The 21,476-nt window shown below is 46.0% G+C and overlaps 1 long non-coding RNA gene across 1 annotated transcript; it reads left to right on the plus strand.

Annotated features, from left to right (window-relative positions):
• The first annotated feature begins 1,006 nt into the window (after positions 1-1,006).
• On the plus strand, positions 1,007-5,471 carry LOC132817581 (uncharacterized). Its single transcript, XR_009644894.1, has 4 exons — positions 1,007-1,074; positions 3,178-3,222; positions 5,127-5,195; positions 5,450-5,471. It is a non-coding gene; the product is annotated as an uncharacterized LOC132817581 (long non-coding RNA).
• The last annotated feature ends 16,005 nt before the right edge of the window (positions 5,472-21,476 follow it).

The raw sequence follows: 21,476 nt of genomic DNA on the forward strand, positions 1-21,476 counted from the left end.
CTTCAACTTAATGACTTTCCATTTTTCATTGCAGGTTGGTTGTGTGGTGTTTCATATAAAACACTGTAAAGACTTTTCCAATACTTGTATCCTTTTTATCAGCTGAAGGCTTGACTGTTCTCAGATGTTTGATCGACCTTTTCTCTCTGACAATAACCTAGTGAGTTATACTATTGTCCTTTTGTCTGTTGAAACCTCAGTTTTAATCCACTGTGTTCAGGAGTTGGCAAACAACACTAGCAAGAACGATGAAGTCAAAAATTAGATTCATGCAGAGTCGGGCTAGGAGGACCATTGGGGAGATAGTGGAGGTGATACTTCAGAAAGCTGGGATGAAATAAGCCTTCTCCATGGAGATCGGTCTCCTGAAGTTGCAAATTGTAAGGATATCAGGTATTTTGTGTACTCAGATGGGTTAAGGACATTCCAGGATGCATTGGGATAGTAGTTACCAAAGCAACAGGGATCTTGGACAACTTTAAATGTTGGTAAATCTGAAGCTGTTGAAGCCACAAACAACGAGCCATGTGCTGCCACCTGCTGGTGAGATGAGTGAGGAGTGAACCAATTATGCCAGGTGTACCTTGGGGGAAATGTTAGGCTGATCATCCGAATGCAGGTTGGTTTGGGGTATTAACTGACTGACTCCTGCCCACCCTCTCTCAGAAACTGAATTGTTCTCTTTAAGTGATCCAACTTTCAGTGGTTCTAAAGAAGAGAATGTTTCTGGTTATCCGGATCACTGTGGGTGAAGTCATGAAGTGTACCACGCCACACCACCTGAGGGAACTCCTGAAAATGAAAAAGTCAAAACTGGTCATTCCCTTTGAAGAAGTCAAATACTTCTGTGTCCAGGTATTGTATAAAAACATCTAATTGATGAGCAGATACTTTTGGAGGGAAACCAACTAAGTATTTCGATTTGTCACTCTAACTCTCGCTCTCTGCTAGATTCCTAGAGGGAAGAACGATGTAAGGAACAAGGTCATTGTTGAGCTATTGGGGATTGAGCGACGGAGTGACAGCCAAAAACTCCTCGGGCGAACAAATCTCCAGCTTATTGACATTGTCCAAGTAAGTCTCTTCATGTAACAACCATCATGACCATATCTGAGGCTGAAAGGCAACTGGTGACGAAGCTTCTAGAAGTTTCATTCACTCCACTATCAATGGCCATGTTTAGCTGTTGAGGTCATCAGCCCTAGAATTCTCTTCCTCAATCTTCCTATTCTCTTCTCCTGAATTCCTACCTCATTGGCTACATTTTTGGTCAGCTGTCCAAAATGATTCTGTGACACACTGACCCTAATAAGGTTCTTGCACAATGTGTTAAGCTGTTAAATGCATGTTGTTGTTGTATGAGGCATCCTGTTCCCGTAACAGCTCACACGCTTGAGTAACTAATCCACACAAAGCGGAAAGTCCATTCTATTTGTTGTCCTCCGTCAAGTTAGCCAAGTGATCTTAAAGGTCATGGAGGTAGTTTCTTAATGCCTGGGACTGGGGGGTATGCTGGTGGCAGGGGGTGAGGGGATGGGTGTAGGTGTGTTGGGGGTGAGGTTGCAGGTTGTTAGGTAGTGGAATTGTGAGAACCAAACTCCTGTTCTGAGTCACTATTCTACCCAAAGTCTGTGTGTGTGTGTGTGTGTGTGGGGGGGGCAGACAAGAATATTCCCATCAACACTCAAACACAGATAATGGCCGACAGAGCACATTTCAAGGAGACAGTGCACTCAAAGGAGGGGAGATGGCTAGGAAGAAAACTGCACATCATAATTCTCTTGTCTTGCCCTTGATTGGCTCTCCCAAACTGGCCTGGTCTGACTGAGCTGGCAGGGAAGGGGCAGGAGGAATGGAACAAAAAATAGCCTCTTCCATTAGACCACTGACAGTCCTCAGAGTCCTCGCAATTTGTGGCCAATTAGAAAGGTATAGGGGAGGGGTGGGTGGGTAGAATAGAGGGGGGAGTTCAGTCATTCTCCTTTAACTATTGTCCCATCTTTGTTTACCAAGATGTGTAGCTTCCCCACAGAAGTCAAGAGCGCAGAGGTTTTTTTTCCAAATTTGTTCATTGGATGTGAACTTTCTGGCTGGGCCAGTATTTATTGCCCATCCCTTACTTGGGCAGTTCAGAGTTGATGACCGTGTTGTAGGTCTAGGGTAACGTGGAGGAGAGACCAAGTAAGGATTCCCTTTCTCTAAAGCTGCAGCATGCTGGATCAACAGACACTCTGTGGTGCCATGTCCCACAAAGCATTAATTCTTATTGCAGCCCCAGTCAGCTCTGAAACAATCATTTCCGGGCCCTGCCCTTTTAGGAAGCATGTTTTGGCCTTGGAGACAGTGCATTGCCCATTTCCCGGAATGACAACTGGTCTCCATCTGTTCAATTAAAAGGAACAAGTCCAGAAGTAACTTTAGTATTCTCTGGATTATGCAACTTCAGAGATAAGTTGCTCAAAGCTTTCACGATGTGAAGCAGAATAGTTGGGTGAATGGAGAGAAACTGTTGTGACTGGTTAACGACTCGAGGACATCGTTAAATTCAAACTGGACCTTTCAAGAATGAAGTTAGGAAAACTTTCCAGGTGCAAAGGAATTGGGATTTTTTTTTTCTGGAAGCAGCAACTGGTCCTGTGTCAATTGGACATCTATTGATAGATTTTAGTCAACCAAAGATATCAAGGGAATATGAGGCAAAGATAGTTAAATAGAATTATGTGGCAGATCGGCCATGATTCACTGAACAGTGACAGACCTGAGCTTGAATGGCTGAATTGTTTCCTCCAGTACCTTCCTTCCTCATCACTGCTCCATTAAACAAGACAATCCATTGGGCCACATCAAATTATGAAGAATTTTGGGCTGTGGGCATGGCCACTGTGTATAGGGTTATCAATAATTGGGGTGTGCTCACAAATACTCTCCCTCCCGTCACTTCGCCATTAATGTTGATGTCCTCCTCTGCTTCAGCACCCCCTGCCTCCCGAGCTCACTGCTCTTGAATTCCCTCCGAAACGTTCCATTTCAGAGTGAGCCAACTATTAATTTGCTTCTGCCTCAGCCAGCCTCTGCCAAATGCTTTGTAGGCATTTCATTTCTTTGTTAAAGGTGTGCTATATCAGTGCAAGTTATTCTTGTGTGGAACAGTCATCATTGGGTCTGTTTGTCTTTCAGCAAGTTTCTGTCTCGGACACGTATGAACTAGGGATCAAGAATCTGGTGAGTATTTGCAGAGAAACATAGAAACATAGGAACAGGAGTCGTCATTCAGCCCTTCGAGCCTACTTCACCATTCTACATGATCATTATTGATCAACTAACCCAGTACCCTGTTCCCGTATTCCCCCCAAATCCTTTGATCCCTTTTGTCCTAACAGCTATATCTAACTCCTCCTTGAAAATATTCAATGTTTTGGTCTCAACCACCTTCTATGTTAGCAAATTTCACAAGCTCACCATTCTCTGGGTGAAGTAATTTCACTTCATCTCAGTCCTAAATGGCTAATTCTGGAGCCTTAGACTGTGACCCTTAGTCATGGATTTTCCAGTTTTCGGGAACATAGGGACCAGGTCACTGGGATAGGTGATGCTGAGGGTAGAATGTAAACATAACGTCATTTACAGGTTGTGCATTAAGTTTCCCTTCCCAGTTCAAATGTTGTGGGAATTTAAAAGAATGAATCCAGCTTGTTACAATCCCAGCTGGTGTTTCTGAAGGAAATCCGGCTTGTTGGATTTTTAGAAGATTTAATGTCAAAGTCTTTCACTGAAACACATAAAGCTGCAGATTCTGTTTTAAAAATACAACAGAAGTTTATGACACAAAATTAATTAAAAAGAAACAAACTGAGCTCTCCAAACATAGTTTGAAAGATGTAAAAAAAAGTGACCAAAAAAAAGCCCTGACTCCTCATGAACACCATAACTTTAATGAAATTCCATAGTAATTCTATCCCTATCATATCTGTAGGTTTGAGTTAACTGTTTCTTATGAGTTCCCGTCCTGTGAGTAATGAGGCCTTTTCCCTGGGATATTTACACAACTGAGGTCTTAGACTTTCCCAAGTCTTTTAGAATGTGCAGAGTTCTAAATAAACACTCCCAGTTTGGAAGTTTCATTAACTAAACTCTTTCCCTGAGGTAACATACTCACTGGTTCCTGTGAACATTGCCCTTTATCTAAAAGGAACTGGACTTGTATTTGATTTCCATCAGACCTCCTTCAAACTGACCAAATATTTACTGATCTCTGAGCTTATCTAAGCTGAACTCAATCCTTAATCATTCTAAACTCAAACTCAAGCCTCCAGAAGATAAGCAAACTTCCATTGACATTCCATAGGTCCTTGCAGTCTGAAAAATACAAGTTTAAAGTCATAATCCTGGAGAAACTAACCTGATCAATTTTTGAATACTTTCGCAAAAGAAAAGCACCCATATGCCACTAGTTTAAAATCCAAAAACTCTTAAAAAGTATTGACATCTATAAATCACGCTCTGTGCATCACATTCAGGCAGATGTTTTGAATAAAGTTAAATCATGAGTGTGTCTGTTTGTGTGCCAGTGTTGTATGATAACTTTACAAATGGAGCTCCTTACTAGTTCCCTATAACTTCGGGTTGCCAACATTTTGGGCGACTCTCGGGATTGAACGTTAATCTCTGGGATTGCATAGTCATGGGTTTAAACCCCAATTTCGAGACCTGAGTATGTGATCTGGAATGGTATTACTGAGTGAATGATAGAGGTGTTTTTTACAGAGGGAGGGGACAATAATCCAAGGCCCTCACTGGCAAGTGTAAAGAATCCCACGGCACTGTGCTAAAGAGGAACAGGCAGCTCTCCTAGTTCTTGGCTAACACCTATGTCTCAACCAACATCACCAAATATCAATTACCTCATGGTTTAAGTCATTCCTTTAAGTGGGAGCTCGCTGTGCACAAATGAAATGTTGTATTTCCCATTAAGACATCAGTGACCACACATCAAAAGTACTTTGAGTGTCTGTGAATTGCTTTGAGACATGCTGGGGGTGTGAAAGGTGAACTATGAATGTTATTTCTTTCTTTAACAATGTTTTTCTGTGAAACTCTTGAATAATTATTGTTGTTAAATTTTTCAGCACATTTGCAGTCTTGATATGTCGATAGACTTTTCCTATGGCTATTTCGGATATGGATACTCGAATCAGGTATGGTCACTTCACCCTGCATCGATAGCAAAGGCTGTTCTTTGCTGGTATTTTCAGGTTAATCTTGCCTTCTATCCTTTCCGTTTCCTGTTTAAATAATTCCTGTTGTTAGTCCCTGGGACTGTTCAGCGATTTGGTATTATGTTTAATCTGGCAAGGTGCCTTTTCAACTCTCTGGAATTTATCTTTTGCCAGCCTTGTTCTTGACATTTTCCTCTTCTCCCTTTTAAACATTTTGCTTCCTCTCACACCAGCTGAAGAGATTTGACAAAGAGAAACAGAAAATCCAGGAGACCTCCCTCTTCCTCCGGATACCACCTTTGGAGAGCAGGAAGGACCAGGTGTAGTGAGTAGAATGTTGAATTGAATTGAATTGAATTGAAATAGCTTTATTGTCACATGTACTGAAATGTGTACAGTGAAACGTTTACAGTCACCACATTACAGCACCATCTTAGGTACAAGGGGCCTTGGCACAGATACTTACGATCTGAGGAAAAAATATTTGAAAAGCAGAAACAAGAGTGCAGCAGTATATGTCATAAGAATACATTAGAAAATGAAAGAAATAAAACTTTCAGAATATCAGTCTTGCTGAATCAAGTCCACGCTGGCACTAACTCTACAGGGAGACCTCTACCGCCTCGCCCCCTCCCCAGATCCACCAACATAGGAGTCACCCAACATTTAGCGCCATCTCTTCATCGCTGGGCACTTGGCTGACAGCACTGAAGCCACACACATCCTGCAACCAAGAGTCTCTGGCTCCTTACGTCCCAGCGGCAGATGTTCTCACCTTCTTGAAGAGGTATGTCCAGGTGGAAGGAGAAAGCACCGATGTGGTCGATCCTTTCAGGATCTGGACCAGTAAGCGGCAGGTCAAGGTAACCCTGAGGGTCGATGGCAGCGGGAACATCCTCCACCCACCCTCCAGCTTCGCCATCGGAGGAAGCAGAGGCTACCTGACGTACGCTGGGCAGCCGAAGGTGTGCCGAACCTGCGGGAGGTCAGGCCACATGGCGGCCGACTGTAAGGTGACCGTCTGCCGAAATTGCAAGCAGGAAGGCCACCCGATTAAGGATTGTAAGGAGGCCAAGAACTGTAACCTGTGCGGAGAGGCGGGCCACATGTACAAGGCCTGCCCAAGACGAGGAGCCGCCACTTACGCACAGATGGCCGGAGGTGGCAACACGAGCCGGGGACTGCCAAAGACCAGCAAGGTACCACAAAATAGCATGGAAACGGTGCCTGGAGGCACCCAGAAGGAAGAGCAGGCGGTAGTGGAGCAGACGGCAGACAGCGGGGAGGTGCAGCAGCCGATCCAAGCTCCTTCAAGGCAGACGGAGGAAATGGAAGAGGAGGAATCAAAGGAGGCAGAGGACTGGATCACAGTAAAAAACAGGAAGAGGAAACCTCTCGGGGGCCCCAAAGCCATGCAGAGAAGGGGGAAACGACACCTGCAAGTCGAGGACACAGGCAGCTCTTCCGATGGTGAGGACGGGCGCAAGAAGGGTCGTCATCAGAGGAAGAGACAGAGCGCCGTGGGGAGAAAGGAGGGCAGCACCACCCAGGAAGGGAAAGACGATCCCTCTGTCGGGATGGGTAAAGGCCTCCCCCAACCCGGTGAGAACCAAGAGTTACCCACCGGCCCACAGCTCCAGGTAACTGGGAGCAGCGGTCCTGTGACAGCCCCGCTGTCAGATGGAGAACTGGACGGTGCGGACCCTGGGCTCGACACAAAGACACCAGAGCGGGGAAGTGGCTCCAGCGTGGAGCCGGACAGCTACCTCAGCCCTGGGATGGTCCAGCAGTTTGCCGTCACCACGGGGATGCACACAGCTACCCCAGAGGAGCAAGACCAGCAGCAAATGGACACTGTTAACCTTGTAAATTGTTAAAATGGGGTTTAAAATTGCCAGCATCAATGTGCGTAGTATCAAATCGACTACGCGATGTGTTTCAACGATGGCCTTCCTGGCCAGCGTTAAAGCCGACCTCCTGTTTCTGCAGGAGTGTGGGATACCGCACCTCAGCAGCTACAGGAGATGGTCGAGCTTGTGGGCCCATGGGCAGTCAGTTTGGTCGGGGGGCAACGATAGCAGCGCCTCCGGCCTGGGTATCCTGTTGCGAGGGAGCAACTTCACCATCTCCGAGGTTAAGGAGGTGGTGGGCGGGCGCCTCCTCGTCGCCGACGTTATGTACAAGAATGCTCCCCTGAGACTGATCAATGTGTACACCCCAGTGGGTAAGAGTGAACGGTTGGCCGTCCTGCAGCAGCTTCCACTGTTGCTGGCTACGTCCAGGCCGGTCATTCTGGCCGGAGACTTCAACTGCATCATTGATGCAGATGGACGATCCGGCGGGGGGGACAGTAAGCTGGACGCCACGTCCAGAGCCCTGATGGACACGGTAAAAGATGCCAAGCTGCACGACGTCTTCAGCACCCCTGCAGACGGAGCGCAGCGTAGATACACATGGTCACGGGCAGACGGGTCTGTCCGCTCAAGGATAGATTACCTGTTTGTGTCCCGAACGCTCTCAGTCAGATCCACCAACGTCAAGCCGGTGTTCTTCTCTGACCACTGCCTCCTGCTGGCCGACTGTCACCTACAGGACGAGCAGCGGGCGGGTAAGGGAACGTGGAAGCTGAACACAAAGCTGTTGACCCCGGGAAACATCGAGGAGCTCAAGAGGGACTACGCAGGTTGGAGAACCGCGAAGCCCCTCTTTGAGTCTCCAGCAGACTGGTGGGAAACAGTTAAAGGGAACATCAAGAGGTTCTTCATCCTCAAAGGTGTTCAGGAGGCGAGAGAGAGGCGGGAAAACTGTCCCAGCTCCAGGAAAGTATGCAGAACCTGCTCCTGCTGCAGACGATGGGGGTCGATGTCACGGAGGACCTCAAGGAGGTGAAGGGCCAGCAAGCCTCGCTCTTTTCCTCGGAGGCTTCCAAGATAATCTTCCGGTCCAGGGTCCGCTCGGTGGAGCAGGACAAGACGTGCTTACGTTTCTTCTTCCAGAAGGTGCACAAAGAGAGCTCCATGCTCAGCAGCCTGAAGGAAGAAGACGGCTCGACAACGTCATCTCAGGCTGACATCATGAGGATCAGTAAATCCTTCTATGCCAGTCTGTATGACGCGAAGCCGACCGATAGCGCGGCCTCCCAGTCGTTCCTGTCGTCTATCACGGAGGTCTTAGACAACAGAACACGCGAGAGGCTGGACCAGCCGCTTTCTCTGGACGAGCTGACCAAGGCCCTCGAGTCCTTCGAAAAGAATAAAACTCCCAGAAGCGACGGCTTACCGGTCGAGCTCTATTCCGCTCTGTGGGACTTGATTGGCCAGGACCTGCCGGAGGTGTATGTCAGTATGCTTCAGGCGGGTACCATGAGCGAATCCATGAGGAAAGGCATCATCACCCTCATCTACAAGCGGAAGGGGGAGAGGGAGGAACTCAAAAATTGGAGACCGATCACACTGTTGAATGCGGATTACAAAATCCTGTCAAAGGTAATCGCCAACCGGGTCAGGTCTGCTCTGGGGTCGGTGATTCACCCCGACCAAACCTGTGCTGTGCCGGGCAGGAAGATCGCTGAGAGTCTCGCACTCCTCAGAGATACGATCGCCTACGTGCAGGACAGAGGGTTGGACGCCTGCCTGATCAGCCTGGACCAGGAGAAAGCCTTTGACAGGATATCACACAGGTATATGAGAGATGTTCTCTCCAAAATGGGCTTTGGGGAGGGAATCTGCAATTGGATCAGACTGCTCTACACCAACATTGTCAGTGCAGTCTCAATCAATGGGTGGGAATCAGATAGCTTCCCAGTCAGATCTGGAGTCAGGCAGGGCTGCCCTCTCTCTCCTGCCTTGTTTGTGTGCTGCATAGAGCCATTTGCCGAGTCCATCAGGAAGGATGCGAGCCTGAGAGGGGTGACTATTCCGGGCAGCGGGGGCCTGCAGGTTAAGGCCTCCCTGTACATGGATGACGTTGCCGTTTTCTGCTCGGATCCGCTGTCCGTGCGCAGACTCATGTGCATTTGTGACCAGTTCGAACGGGCCTCGGGGGCCAAGGTAAACGGAGGCAAGAGCGAGGCCATGCTCTTCGGGAACTGGGCCGACCAATCCTCGATCCCCTTCACCGTCAGGACCGACCACCTGAAGGTGCTGGGTATTTGGTTCGGGGGGGCTGGGGCGTGCGCCAAGTCTTGGGAGGAGCGTATCAGTAAAGTGAGGCAGAAACTGGGCAGATGGAGGCTACGGTCGCTCTCCATCACGGGAAAAAACCTGGTCATCAGGTGTGAGGCACGGTCATTGCTGTTGTACGTGGCACAGGTCTGGCCTATTCCCAGAACCTGCGCCGCTGCAGTCACCCGGGCCATCTTCCAGTTCATATGGAGTTCAAAGATGGACCGGGTCCGAAGGGACTCACTGTACAAAGATCTGGGCAACGGGGGAAAAAATACACCCAATGTGTGTGGCTGCATCAAGCTGTGCGTGGATCCACGGTACGCAAACACCAAGTGTCACTACGTACTGAGGTTCTACCTGTCCCCGGTGTTGCGAAGGATGGGCCTGGCCTCGCTGCCGCGGAACGCTCTGAGTAGTTGGACCGTTCCGTACCACCTGTCCTTCGTGGAGAAATTTTTGAAGAAAAACACCTTTGACCACAAGTCCATCAGGAAGTGGTCAGCACGTAGCATCCTTGAGACCCTTCGGGAAAAGGAGAGGGTGGATCCTGTCGAGTGGTTCCCTGAGCAGACTGTCAAAGCAATTTGGCAGAATGCCTCATCGCCAGAACTTTCCAACAAGCACCAAGACATGGCTTGGCTGGTGGTGAGAAGGGCTCTACCTGTGAGATCATTTATGCACGCCCGGACTCTCAGCCGCACCGCACGCTGCCCTCGAAGCGGCTGCGGGGGGGAAGAGACTGTCACACACCTCCTTCTGGAATGTGCCTATGCAGAGGAAGTCTGGAGAGGAATGCAGTGGTATTTGTCGAGGTTCATCCCGAGCAGCGCCGTGACGCGGGACTCCGTGCTCTACGGCCTGTTCCCCGGGACGCACACCGAGACGAACATCAACTGCGCCTGGAGGATCATCAACTCGGTGAAGGACGCTCTCTGGGTGGTCCGAAACCTGTTGATCTTCCAGCTGAAGGAGTTGACTCCGACCGAGTGTTGCAGACTGGCACATTCCAAGGTCCGGGACTACGTGTTGAGGGACGCGCTGAAGCTTGGGGCAGCTGCCGCCAAGGCGCAGTGGGGAAAGACCACCGTTTAACATCTGCCTGTCTAAAGAAGATCAGGGGGCCCTGCAGTCATTTGGGCTCTGCTGACGCCTTAGCTCAATATGTGAGTGAGAAATGCACAGATCTGTATGGAATAATGAAAATTCTGAGCTGTGTATGTAAATGTTGACATATGTATGGCATTACCAAATGTACAGTGTATCAAATATTTTATGAATAAAGTATATTTTTGAAATAAAAAAAAGAGTCTCTGGCTCCGCTGCCAGGACAGGCCGCTGCCAGGCCGCGAGTCACCCTTTGCCAGGGCAACAACCTTGAAGCATCCACTGCCGCCTGCCCTGAACACAGGAAAACACAATCACTGCCACTCTGGTGTCGCCCACTTTTGCTGCCACACTGGGCCGGCTGACCAACCTGCCACACAGAGGAAGGACAGGAAAGACCAAAAGGAAAGAAAACAATGTGAAACAAAAGAGCAGAAGCAAAAGTAAAACAAATAAGGGAAGCAGATGGGAGCAGACAGGCTCCATGCAAGAGCTCACGTGCAGCCCTGTCACTCCCCTCCCTCTCTGGCTACATTGCACAGAAAGATGTCAAACTTCAATGGTTCAAACCCGTTGTGATCATTGGACAATGCGGTGGAAACTGGAAAGCTTTGATCATTATCGCAGGTCCTGCTCAAGGTGAGGGCCATTAGCACCAATCACCATGTGCATCAGTCATTCACTCTGGACGTAGAACACTGACAGGTCTTACATAAGGCTCCCTCCAATTTCCCCCAGTGTTCCCCGAACACCATTTCCCCAAATTGTCACCACTGCTACCTTGAAAGAATAAAGAGCAGCCGAATGGGAATACCGTCAACCTCCAATATCCCCACCCATACCACACACATGATCCCAGCTGAGTGATGTACAGTGTATTACTGTTCCTTCATGGCTGATGGGTCAAAGTCCTAGAGATCCCTTATCCAACAGTACAGTGGGAGTGCCTTCACCACGCTGACCTCAGTGATTCAAAAAGAAGGCCCACTACCAGGCTTTCAGGGAGCAATTCTGAATGAGCCATAAATGCTGGCCTTGCACTGATCCCACATGTCAAGAATGGTTTTGTTTTCATAATAGCAGGTCCTGTACACAATCTGACTTAGGAACGTAGGCATCACCTCTTTCCTCTCCCATTAGTTCCTCCTCAGCCACGAAATTCAATGCCTTCCTGTCTCTGATCTCTATTACTATCCAGTAAGAGGATTACAGCCACAGGAATTGACTGAACTGAGCTGAATGGAGTAACTTACTCCATTAACTTACCACTGACTGATGTCAGCCTAATAGGAAAGCAGGGAATATAGACCAGGTAGCCTAGTTTCTGTTGTCAGAAAGTTCAGGAATATATTATTAAGGAATTACTATTCTGCTAGAAAGATCAGCACAGACTGTGAGTATTGCTCAAACAAAAAAGATGTGTTTTATCAGTGCTGTTTATCTTGCATTCATCAGGGCAATTTGCAAGAAGTTTGGTGTAAAGAAAAACAGCTTTTTGCATTGGTTGGTATAAGATTGTCAGGAAGAATGTACCAGATGATGATGACTGACATTTAACTTCCAAGTTTTGTTTAAAGGAGGTTGAATCTGAGGCACTGCCCTGAGGAATGAACCAGAAAATGTCAAATGAGCTTGCAGAACCGTGCATTTGTACATAAGAATGGTTACACATATTAATATACAGGCCTTGTTAGCTGTAGTGATAAAAGGCATGTATATGCATTACATCTGCTTCAACAACAAAATAGGCAAGTCCCAAATGTGTACCATTTTGCTTTCCAAATGTAAGGAAGCTTCTTGCATTGAAGACAGTACAGTGAAGGTTCATTTGTATTAACTTTGCAAAGGAGTGTGGTCTGGTGACCAGAGGCTGAATGAGTTGGTTTCAGACTGGGAGAGCTGTCTGAAACCTTTGCAGCAGTATGGATTATCCAGTCGCCATTGTGGTGATTGTAATGAGGTCAGTGAGGTGGAGCTCATAGAATGTGAGTTCCCTGATTTGGGCTGTTAATCAGGGAGCCCTGACTGACAGATATAAACAGGAGTGTCAGCCATCCTGCTCACTCTGACAGCTGCTCTTGAGGAAGCTGGGAAAATAAATGGAATGTCACCGGCACGCACGCAACATGGGTGCTGGGGGAAAAATAAGCACGACCGCAGTTAGGCAGTAGTGTGGGGGTAAAAACAAAAAGATAAAAGAAAAAGAAAATAAACAGGAGTGTCAGAGGTTCTGTTCACTCTGAGAGCTGGCTCTGAGGGAGCTGGATCAGAGTCAAGGTTTTGGTGTGTGCAAATAAAGAATGACAAAAACTGGAAAAACTCCACAGGTCAGGGAGCAGTTCTGAGGAAGGGTCACCGGACCCAAAATGGTAATTCTGATTTCTCTTCATAGATGCTGCCAGACCTGCTGAGCTCTTCCAGCAACTTCTGTTTTTGTTTCTGGTTTACAATGCTTTGTTTTTATTTGGTAAATAAAGGGTAACTTGGTGATGGTATACTGGCCTCTGTGGGTTTATTGTAGCCATCAAAAAGAGTGGGCTTGTTTCAGCGAGTTAGTCTTTGGGTCATGCCTGCCTCATCCTGTTTTTTTTTGCAGCAACGTGATTACCTACCAACCCATGCCATTCCCAGCATTCCTGCCGGATTATCTCCATGTGTCTCTAGGCAGGGAGAGAGACAGGGAGACTGTGTCAGAAGCGACAGCAGAGTACCTCACGAAAGTGCCCAGAAAAGTCTTGCAGCTCATGAAGTCAAGAAAAAGGCAAGTCGCCTCCTCTTATTAATGTACAGACAGAGCTCGTGTGAATTGTCCAGTTCACCCTCTGGTGTATTTCAAAAGGCAATTAACACTCCTTTATACTTTGACTTGAACTAATAGATTGTGTGTCAAGTTTGGGAAGAGAGCCCATCCTGTGACTAAAGACATTGTGTTTGGGAGAGTTCCTGTTTGATTTCGAATCGACTCCAGTTTATGAGGAAGGACAGAACCTTTCCTCAAGGATGGGCTGCATCAGAACTGGAACAGAGTGACCGAACTGACAACAGAAAAAAAAAACAGGAAAGGCAATCAGTGAGTGACCTCAACAAGAAAGTGAGGAGAGAAGACCCATGAAGCAAATAACACAAATAAAAAAACAATTTAGTGAAGTGGTTGTAACATGTAGGGAATGAAGAAGGTGGAGGAGGAGAATGAAGTGTTTCTGGGACTTCTTTATCACTATATTGTGAGTTTCTCTTCATTGTGTCCATTTGGAGACCTTTTAAGTCAATCCAGGCAAACAGATGCACTTGTAGGCATGAATCAAACTGCAACATGCTTCTTCTTAGAGAGAACCGAAGACCAAATATAATCAGATTATATTTCAAAGATTCATTTTAAATCAAGATGTAACATATTACCCTTGTTATTACAAAGACATTCACATTTAATATTTCTCAGCTGGTTTGTGTTTGAAGAATTGAGGAAAAATTGAGTTTTTTTCAGATTTTTACTCTTAAATCTAATCAAAGATGTTTTTGTTCAAATATTCCTGCATAAATGGGCTGTTTCTGCTGACAGCCAAATGCATCAGCAGCAATATTTCTCATGCGTATAGTTACAAATACCAATGAATGATTCTATTTTAATTAATCATTATATCCGATCACAGAAAAAGGAGGTGTGACTTTTCTTTTAATTTTCAAAAAATTGACGAATATTGTGTACATGTGTATGTGCATGTGCAATCAGCAATACAGAGGTTTATAAGTGTCACACAGACAGATCCTAATAAATGGGGACCTCATTCAGGTGAGTGTCCAGTTCCGAAAGGTGTGAGCCTGTCCAATCTTACATTTCAGATTGGATCGCCTGAGGCAGGAGTTAAATGAGAAGCAAACTCAGGAACAGCGAATGGAATTCTTGGAACACCTGATCCTGAGGAAAATGGAGAAATCGGGAAAAATGCTGAGGTCAGAGAGGAAGGTAAATTAGTAAACATGTATTTTCAGTGATTTGAGTAAAACACATCGAAGGCTGCTGTTCAGCCAGATCAAACGCTGCTTTTGTCACATTGAACAGAAGGTGAACCTTGTCTGTTTGTTATGCTCCAGCCCCGACTTTAATCATTTGGGCTGACAGGGGGTGCAAGGAGGTCAGAAAACCTGTGGGTGTTGCTAACAAAAGTAGGTTTGTTCAGGAGTCTCCAGGAGTCAAGATTGAATATTCAGGATCCTGCTATCAGCAACTGGCAGGAAAAGCATTGAGATTGTCATCAATAACCTTCTCACTGACACTCAGTTTGGGTTCCAGCAATACTATCACTTCTAGGCTTCATTCCAGCCTTTGCTGAAGCATGGATAGGTTCCAGAGCTGAGGCGAGATTGGTGATGCTGCCTGTCAAGGGTAACATCTTACCGAATGTGGCATCAAGGAGCCCAAGCAAAGCTGAAGTCAGTAGGAATCAGAGGCAAACTGCCCATTGATGAGAGGGTTGCATAGTATAAAGGAAGATGATTGTGGTTGCTGGGGATTAATCACCTCAGCCCCTGGAAACACTGCAGGAATTCCTCAGGGTAGTTATAGAATTTAGAATTAACCTGTCTAGGAATGCTATGACACAGTTCGGAGACAAGTGGGACTCAAACATAGCCATTGCAGAGGTGTGCAATTACATCTCTGGACAGGTTTAACATTTTCTAATTATACAGGTGGGACACGAATCCAGGTCGACTGGCTCAGAGGAGAGACACTACACCACAAGAGCACCTCTTGGAACAGGTTTGTGACCCAGGCTCAACCACTTTCAGCTCCGCCCACGAACATAATAAGACTGGAAATGCGAATGTCTGCTGATTGCCTGATGTGCAGCACCACTCACAGTTCCTCAGATAATACAGCAGTTCACGGCCATATGCAGCAAGACTGGGACAGCATTCAACTTGGGTTGACAAGTGACAAGCAACATTTCTGCTGCACAAGTGTTGGGAAATGACCATTTCCAACAAAAGTGAGTGAAAACACCTCCTACTGCTTGTAAAGGCAATAGCAACATTGAATCCTTCATGAAGAAGAAGTTGGAGGTTACTATTTACCAGAAACTGAACTGGATCAATCAAAGTAATATTGTGGCAACAAGAGAAATATAGAGGTTGGAAATTCTGTGCTGAGTAACTCATCTCCTGATTCCCCAAAGCCTGTCCACCACCTACAGGACACAAGGAGTGTGGCGGAATACTCACCATTTACCTGGATAAGTGCAACAACATTGAAGGGACTTGGTGTCAGCCTGCACCAAACAAATCCAATCGACAGGCACAACATCCACCATCTTAAAGCATTAAGTTCCTCATTCATAAGGCATCATTGGCGCTGACAGGGAAACGGTTCTCTACCAGGATTAGCTGCATCAGGTATAAAATGTGGAGTGTTACCTTCCTATTTTAATCATAAAGGCATTGTCACTTAGAATATAAACCCTTAGTGCAACCCGGAGATCAACAAAGCTGTGACAAAGGTTTGTATTTCAGGTTTACAATCTGAGTCGGCTGCATTCTGCCTCACTGTTCTGGGGGAAGGCTGTGAGTTTGAAATGTTTGTGCCCGCGATGATATAACAACACCAACCAGGGCACTCAGACTGAGAATGGAAAGGGAACCAGTTTGCCTTGGCAAAGGGTTCTGTGAATGGATCAAAGTCCATACCATACCAGGACAAAACAAAACTCAAGTTTGGACGAAACAATGGGTTTCAATTTTCTTCAGGAGAACTCTGAAGATCAAGTCTCTTTGAAGATTCTTAACACTGTCTTTCATTTCACAGGGAACTCTCTGGACTAGTTTAACAGAAGGAGAAGCATCTATTTCTATTCTCCAAAAACCAGCCGATCCAACAGGTAGTGGAAGCGTCTCTTCAGAAGAACAAGTGAACGGTACAGTGTCAGCGGCTCTCTGATCATGAGAACATAGTTATAATGGAGAAGGTTGTGAAAGAGCTCGGCAGTTGCTAAGCAATGTAAACATAAACACAAATGTAAGGTACAGAGCTCGGTTTGTATTTCAATCAGCATCTCTTACAAGCTGATAAAGTCTTTGGTAGGAGAACACTGTTGGATCCCATTCTGTCTCCAATCCTCTCCTCAACTGCTCCATTCCATTGCTTTCCCCTCTCACAAACTTTTCATTCCTTCATCATCTTTGTTTCTCTCCACCTCTCTCTCTCTCCCCTCTCCCTTACAATTAGATCTAGATTAACATCAATCATTGGCCAGCTTTCTGTACTAACAACCTCATTTCTGTTTCTCCATCCCCTGTTCTTCTCTCATCCCTTCTTTGTCCCTTTCCCTCTCTCCATACCTTCCTCACCAACTCTTCTTCCCCCATCTCCATTTCTCCCTCTATCTGCCTTTCAGCTTCCCCTCTGCCTCCCTGTCCTTCCCTTCCTCTCTCTCTCTCTCTCTCTCCACCTATTGATTTTTCTTCTCCTTTTTATATCTCTCTCTCTCTCTCTCGCTGCTTAACTTGACCCTCCCTCCTTTTCTCTACGTTCATCTCCACAGCTTCCTGTTTCTCTTCCTTTCCTCCTCTCCACACCATTTCCCTCCCTTCCTTCCTTTCTCAAGCTACTCCTTCCTCTACTAGCCCTCTCCATGTACCTCCCTCTTATTCTCCTTCCTTTTCTTCCTATACAGTGAGACACAATTTCACTTATTTACAAAAGATTCCTGTTTTATTGTTTTGTTGAAGCCTGCCCTTATCTGAAACTGGATTGAGAACACCCAGGTTTTTTTTAACTGCCGATCCGTTCAGACAAGTGGACAATTGAGGCTTCATTTTCTCCAGTCTATGTAGATTTGAAAACTGGAGTGTGGGAAATGAGTGGTCAAATTACGAACACGTGCAGCATCTCATACCAATTCCCCTACAAATTAACTTCTTCAGACTGTTGCTCCACACTGGACTCGTGTGCTGGAAATCAGAACCTGTTAGTCCCAGACTCATCAAAATCTTGCTCAAAGTATAAAAAAATTCCCCAATTTGCCTGCCTTATTAGACCTTAAAACACAGGCTAGGTTTCTGTACTTAACTAAAATCACTGTTTAGTATAAATAAACAGATTCTACTCACAAATAAACAAAAATAAACATGCAACATTTATATTTCTGACTTAACACTCTAACCCTCTTATAAAAGGCCTGAGGGAGGCAATGATGTTGTGGTATTATTGCTAGACTATTAATCCAGAGGTGCAGTAATGCTCTGGGACATGAGTTCAAATCCTACTACGGAAGATAGGGGAATTTGCATTTAATAAATAAGTCTGGAATTGGGAGTCTAACAATGATGACAAAACTGGTGTCAATTGTTGGGGAAATCCTATCTAGTTCCCTAATGTCCATTCGGGAAGGAAGCTGCCACCCTTACCTGGTCCGGTCTGCATGGGACTGGAGACTCACAGCAACATGGTTGACTTTTAACTACCCTCTGGGCAATAAATGCTGGCCCAGCCCAGAATGTCCTCATCCTCTGAATGAACACATTTTTAAAAAGCCTAAACGTACAGACAGACAGACAAAAACAAATTGTGTTATGGGGTGGAGTGCAAATCTAGAGACAGTTCAATGGCCCCTGTCCAAAGGATTCACTGAGATCATCCTTTTGCTTTCCAGGACTTGTTGCTTGTTGATCTCTCTTCAGGTACTTTTCATTTCTTTGCAGGTGGCACAGACTGACTGGCTCACAAATTGAAAAGCCTTTTAGTTATTGGTTAAAAGCCACAGCTTACAGCAACTGGTGAGGGAAAATAAACTGGCTTTCTTCAGGTTGAAGTTTTTTTTTAACTGCAGAGAGAAAGACACCACAACCACTGCGAGAGGTCCAAAAACTTCTGGTCATATTGTTCATACCCAATAGCTGATCGGCTCCCTAGGAGCCAAACACATAGCTTTTGGCAGGAAGAAGGCCTTTGGCACTGATAACTGGTCACCACTGCACAGACCAATCAGCGACTTGTCGCCAGCCGAATCTCACTTTGTACACATAACCTGGCTCCAGTTAGTCTGCAACTCACCTTCCCCACTGGCCAACCAGGTTTAGAATAAATGCTGGTTACTTGCTTTTGAAAAGTGCAGTAATCTACAATGTCTATAATCCTTGGTTTCTAAAGGAAAGTCATTTCCCAATTTTAGTCTACTGTCAAAAATAGAGAAGAATGAAGGGTGACTGTCTTTACAGGAGTAATTTACAATTACAGTGTTCAACTGCAACTTTGCATCTTCCGATTTCTGCAACCAACTGCTCACATTTTAAAATTTAGGAAGGGAAAACGTTTAAAGCAGGCACAGGCTATTCAGGGCTGATGTTAGGAAACATACTAATGTTAGTTAGAATTTGGAAGCTTGTCTCCCAAAGCATTGTTGAGGCTGAGGTTAAATGAAAATGTTAGAGCTTTGTTTGTTGGGTTTTTATTCTGTTTGGGTATTAAGGCTTGCAGAACTAAGATGGGTGGAAGGGGCTATAGTACAGATGAACTTTGGCTTAATAAGGGAATAGGCCTGTGGGGCTGAATGGCTGACAGCTATTTCTATATTTCTGCGATATATTTTAAATTGGGACATGTACAAGGTGATTTTTACACTGAGCTAATAGTAAGGAAGGAATTTCGAGTGGTGTTGGAGGGTCTATCCATCAAGGGCAGGAGGAAAAGACATAGCGTGGAATTGAGTGAAACCGATTCCTCATGTCACCTTCCAGTTTAGAAACTCTTGTTGAGCTTGATGGTCATCATAAAGACTCTTCATGGTCACTCTCAGTAGACAGTGCTTGTTCAGCTTTTTATTTCCATTGATTCTGATGACAAATTATATTGTCCCAGTTACACTCTATTACTCTGTTCTTTCCCACAGAATGTCCTTCTTCTGAAGTTGAAGAACAGAAGGCGGAAATTAAGGTATTGAAAACAAGTCACTCTGTACATGTCTCAGAGTGAGGTCTTTATTAAAACAGGATACACTCACCCCACTGGCAACAATCTGACCTGTTCAGCTCAGGACAAAAAAAGACATAGATGATTGCACATTGCATAAGACTCATAAAATATAAATGGGACACCCCTTACCCTCCACTCCCCTCTTCTGACTGTCACTGTTCCGTCCTAAGACTGAATCCCACAGATACCTGCCCTCCTGAGATCACACTCAAAAGGGGTCATTGTGAACCTAGACCTGAATATTGTCAGCAGGCTCTTCAGATGTGGAGTCCATCATAACCCAAGCGCAAATTAACAACACATGCTCAGTATGGGGTGCACTATTTATGAGATTAGGGTTACAGACCATACACAGGAAGCACAGCCTTTCTTTACTGCTCTCCAGCCTGGCTTTGGTTGACACATTGATAAGGAATCAAACATGCACCCTTTCTAGCTAAGGACACTTTGATCTAATTGTGTGCTGTTCTGCTCAGGCAGGTCCTAGTGCCTTGTCTATGATTTGCTTTGATGCTGTCAACCCGGGAAAGGTGTGGGGATGGTAGAAATCCCATCAGACTGGAGCCAATGGTAACAGATCAGCCAAAGCTCCTATTAGTGGTCTGCAAATACATGTTTGTATGTTTAAAACAAACACCTCCTGAATACTCTTACTTTTAAGCTGGAAGGCTGTGTGTGTCACACAATTCCAGAGTTCAAAATCTTGGCTTACATTCCTGTGCATTACTGTGGAAGTGCTGCATTGTCGGGGGTGGGGGTTCCTGTCCTTACAGGATGTCCCAAAATGCTTTCTCATTAAATGAATTAACTGAAATTTTGCAGCAAAATCTTGTGGCAGTGCTACTGGGAGGCTGTGGCTGCTGCTGGTATGGCAATGACCTACCAGTGCAAAGTGAACACAGGGTGCACCGGTGGGAAGGCCACTGGCAGGGAGGACAGGGAGGGGCTCTTGACTGCTCCCAGACCCTTCCACCATTATCTTGAGTCAAGGACAACAACCCCCCCACCTCCCACTTCCCCAGCGCCATCATTCAACAGCACGAGTTTGCTTGTCATTGTGCTGCCTGCATTCCTACCTCTCCAACCAGAGCGGGGTGATATGAGCCTTTTAATTATGTGTGCCAACCCGCCACCTAATTAAATATGCCGCAGCCACTCTGTACCAGGCTCACCACAGGGGAGGCCACGGTGGTTAGTGTTAGCACTGCTGCCTCAAAGCGCCAGGAACCTGGGTTCAATGCCACCTTCAGGTGACTGCCCGTGGAGTTGCACATTCTCCCCGAGTCTATGTGGATAACCATCGGTTGCTCCAGTTTACTCCCAAAGATGGGCAAGTTAGGCGGATTGGCCATGCTTAAATTGCCCATCGTATCCAGTGATGTGCAGGCTAGGTGGATTTGTCATGGAAAATGTCGGGTTACAGGGATAGGGTGGGGGGGCTCATCTGTTTGGGATGCTCTTGGAGATTTGGTGTGGACTCATTGGCCCAATTGGTCTGTTTCCACACTGTAGGAATTCTATGGAACATTGCATCCAACTACCCCTTCAAGTTACTGAATTGACTGCAAAGCACTTAAAGGAAAAAGTGAGGACTGCAGATGCTGGAGAGTCAGAGTTGAAAAGTGTGGTGGTGGAAAAGCACAGTAGGTCAGGCAGCATACGAGGAGCAGGAGAATCAACATTTTGGGCATAAACCCTTCCTAATGAAAGGTTTTTATCCGAAATGTCGATTCTCCTCCTTCTCGGATGCTGCCTGGCCTGCGCTTGTCTAGCGCCACATTTTTCAACTGTAAAGCACTTCAGGACATTCTGAACTTGCCAAAGGTTCTCTATAAATATATTTGTTTTTACATCTGCACATGGTCAGGATCACCCCAATGATTGGGATTTCCAGTTCAATTCAACGTAAGATTTCCTTGCGCAATTCCTCATGTGAATTAATTTTACAATTCTTGTTTCAGTAATTGCCCATGATCTCACTCCCACATTCCCCATCCACACCATTGTACACGGTGCTTAGGAGAT

The sequence above is a fragment of the Hemiscyllium ocellatum genome, chromosome 7, assembly GCF_020745735.1.
Source record: "Hemiscyllium ocellatum isolate sHemOce1 chromosome 7, sHemOce1.pat.X.cur, whole genome shotgun sequence".
NCBI lineage: Eukaryota > Metazoa > Chordata > Chondrichthyes > Orectolobiformes > Hemiscylliidae > Hemiscyllium > Hemiscyllium ocellatum.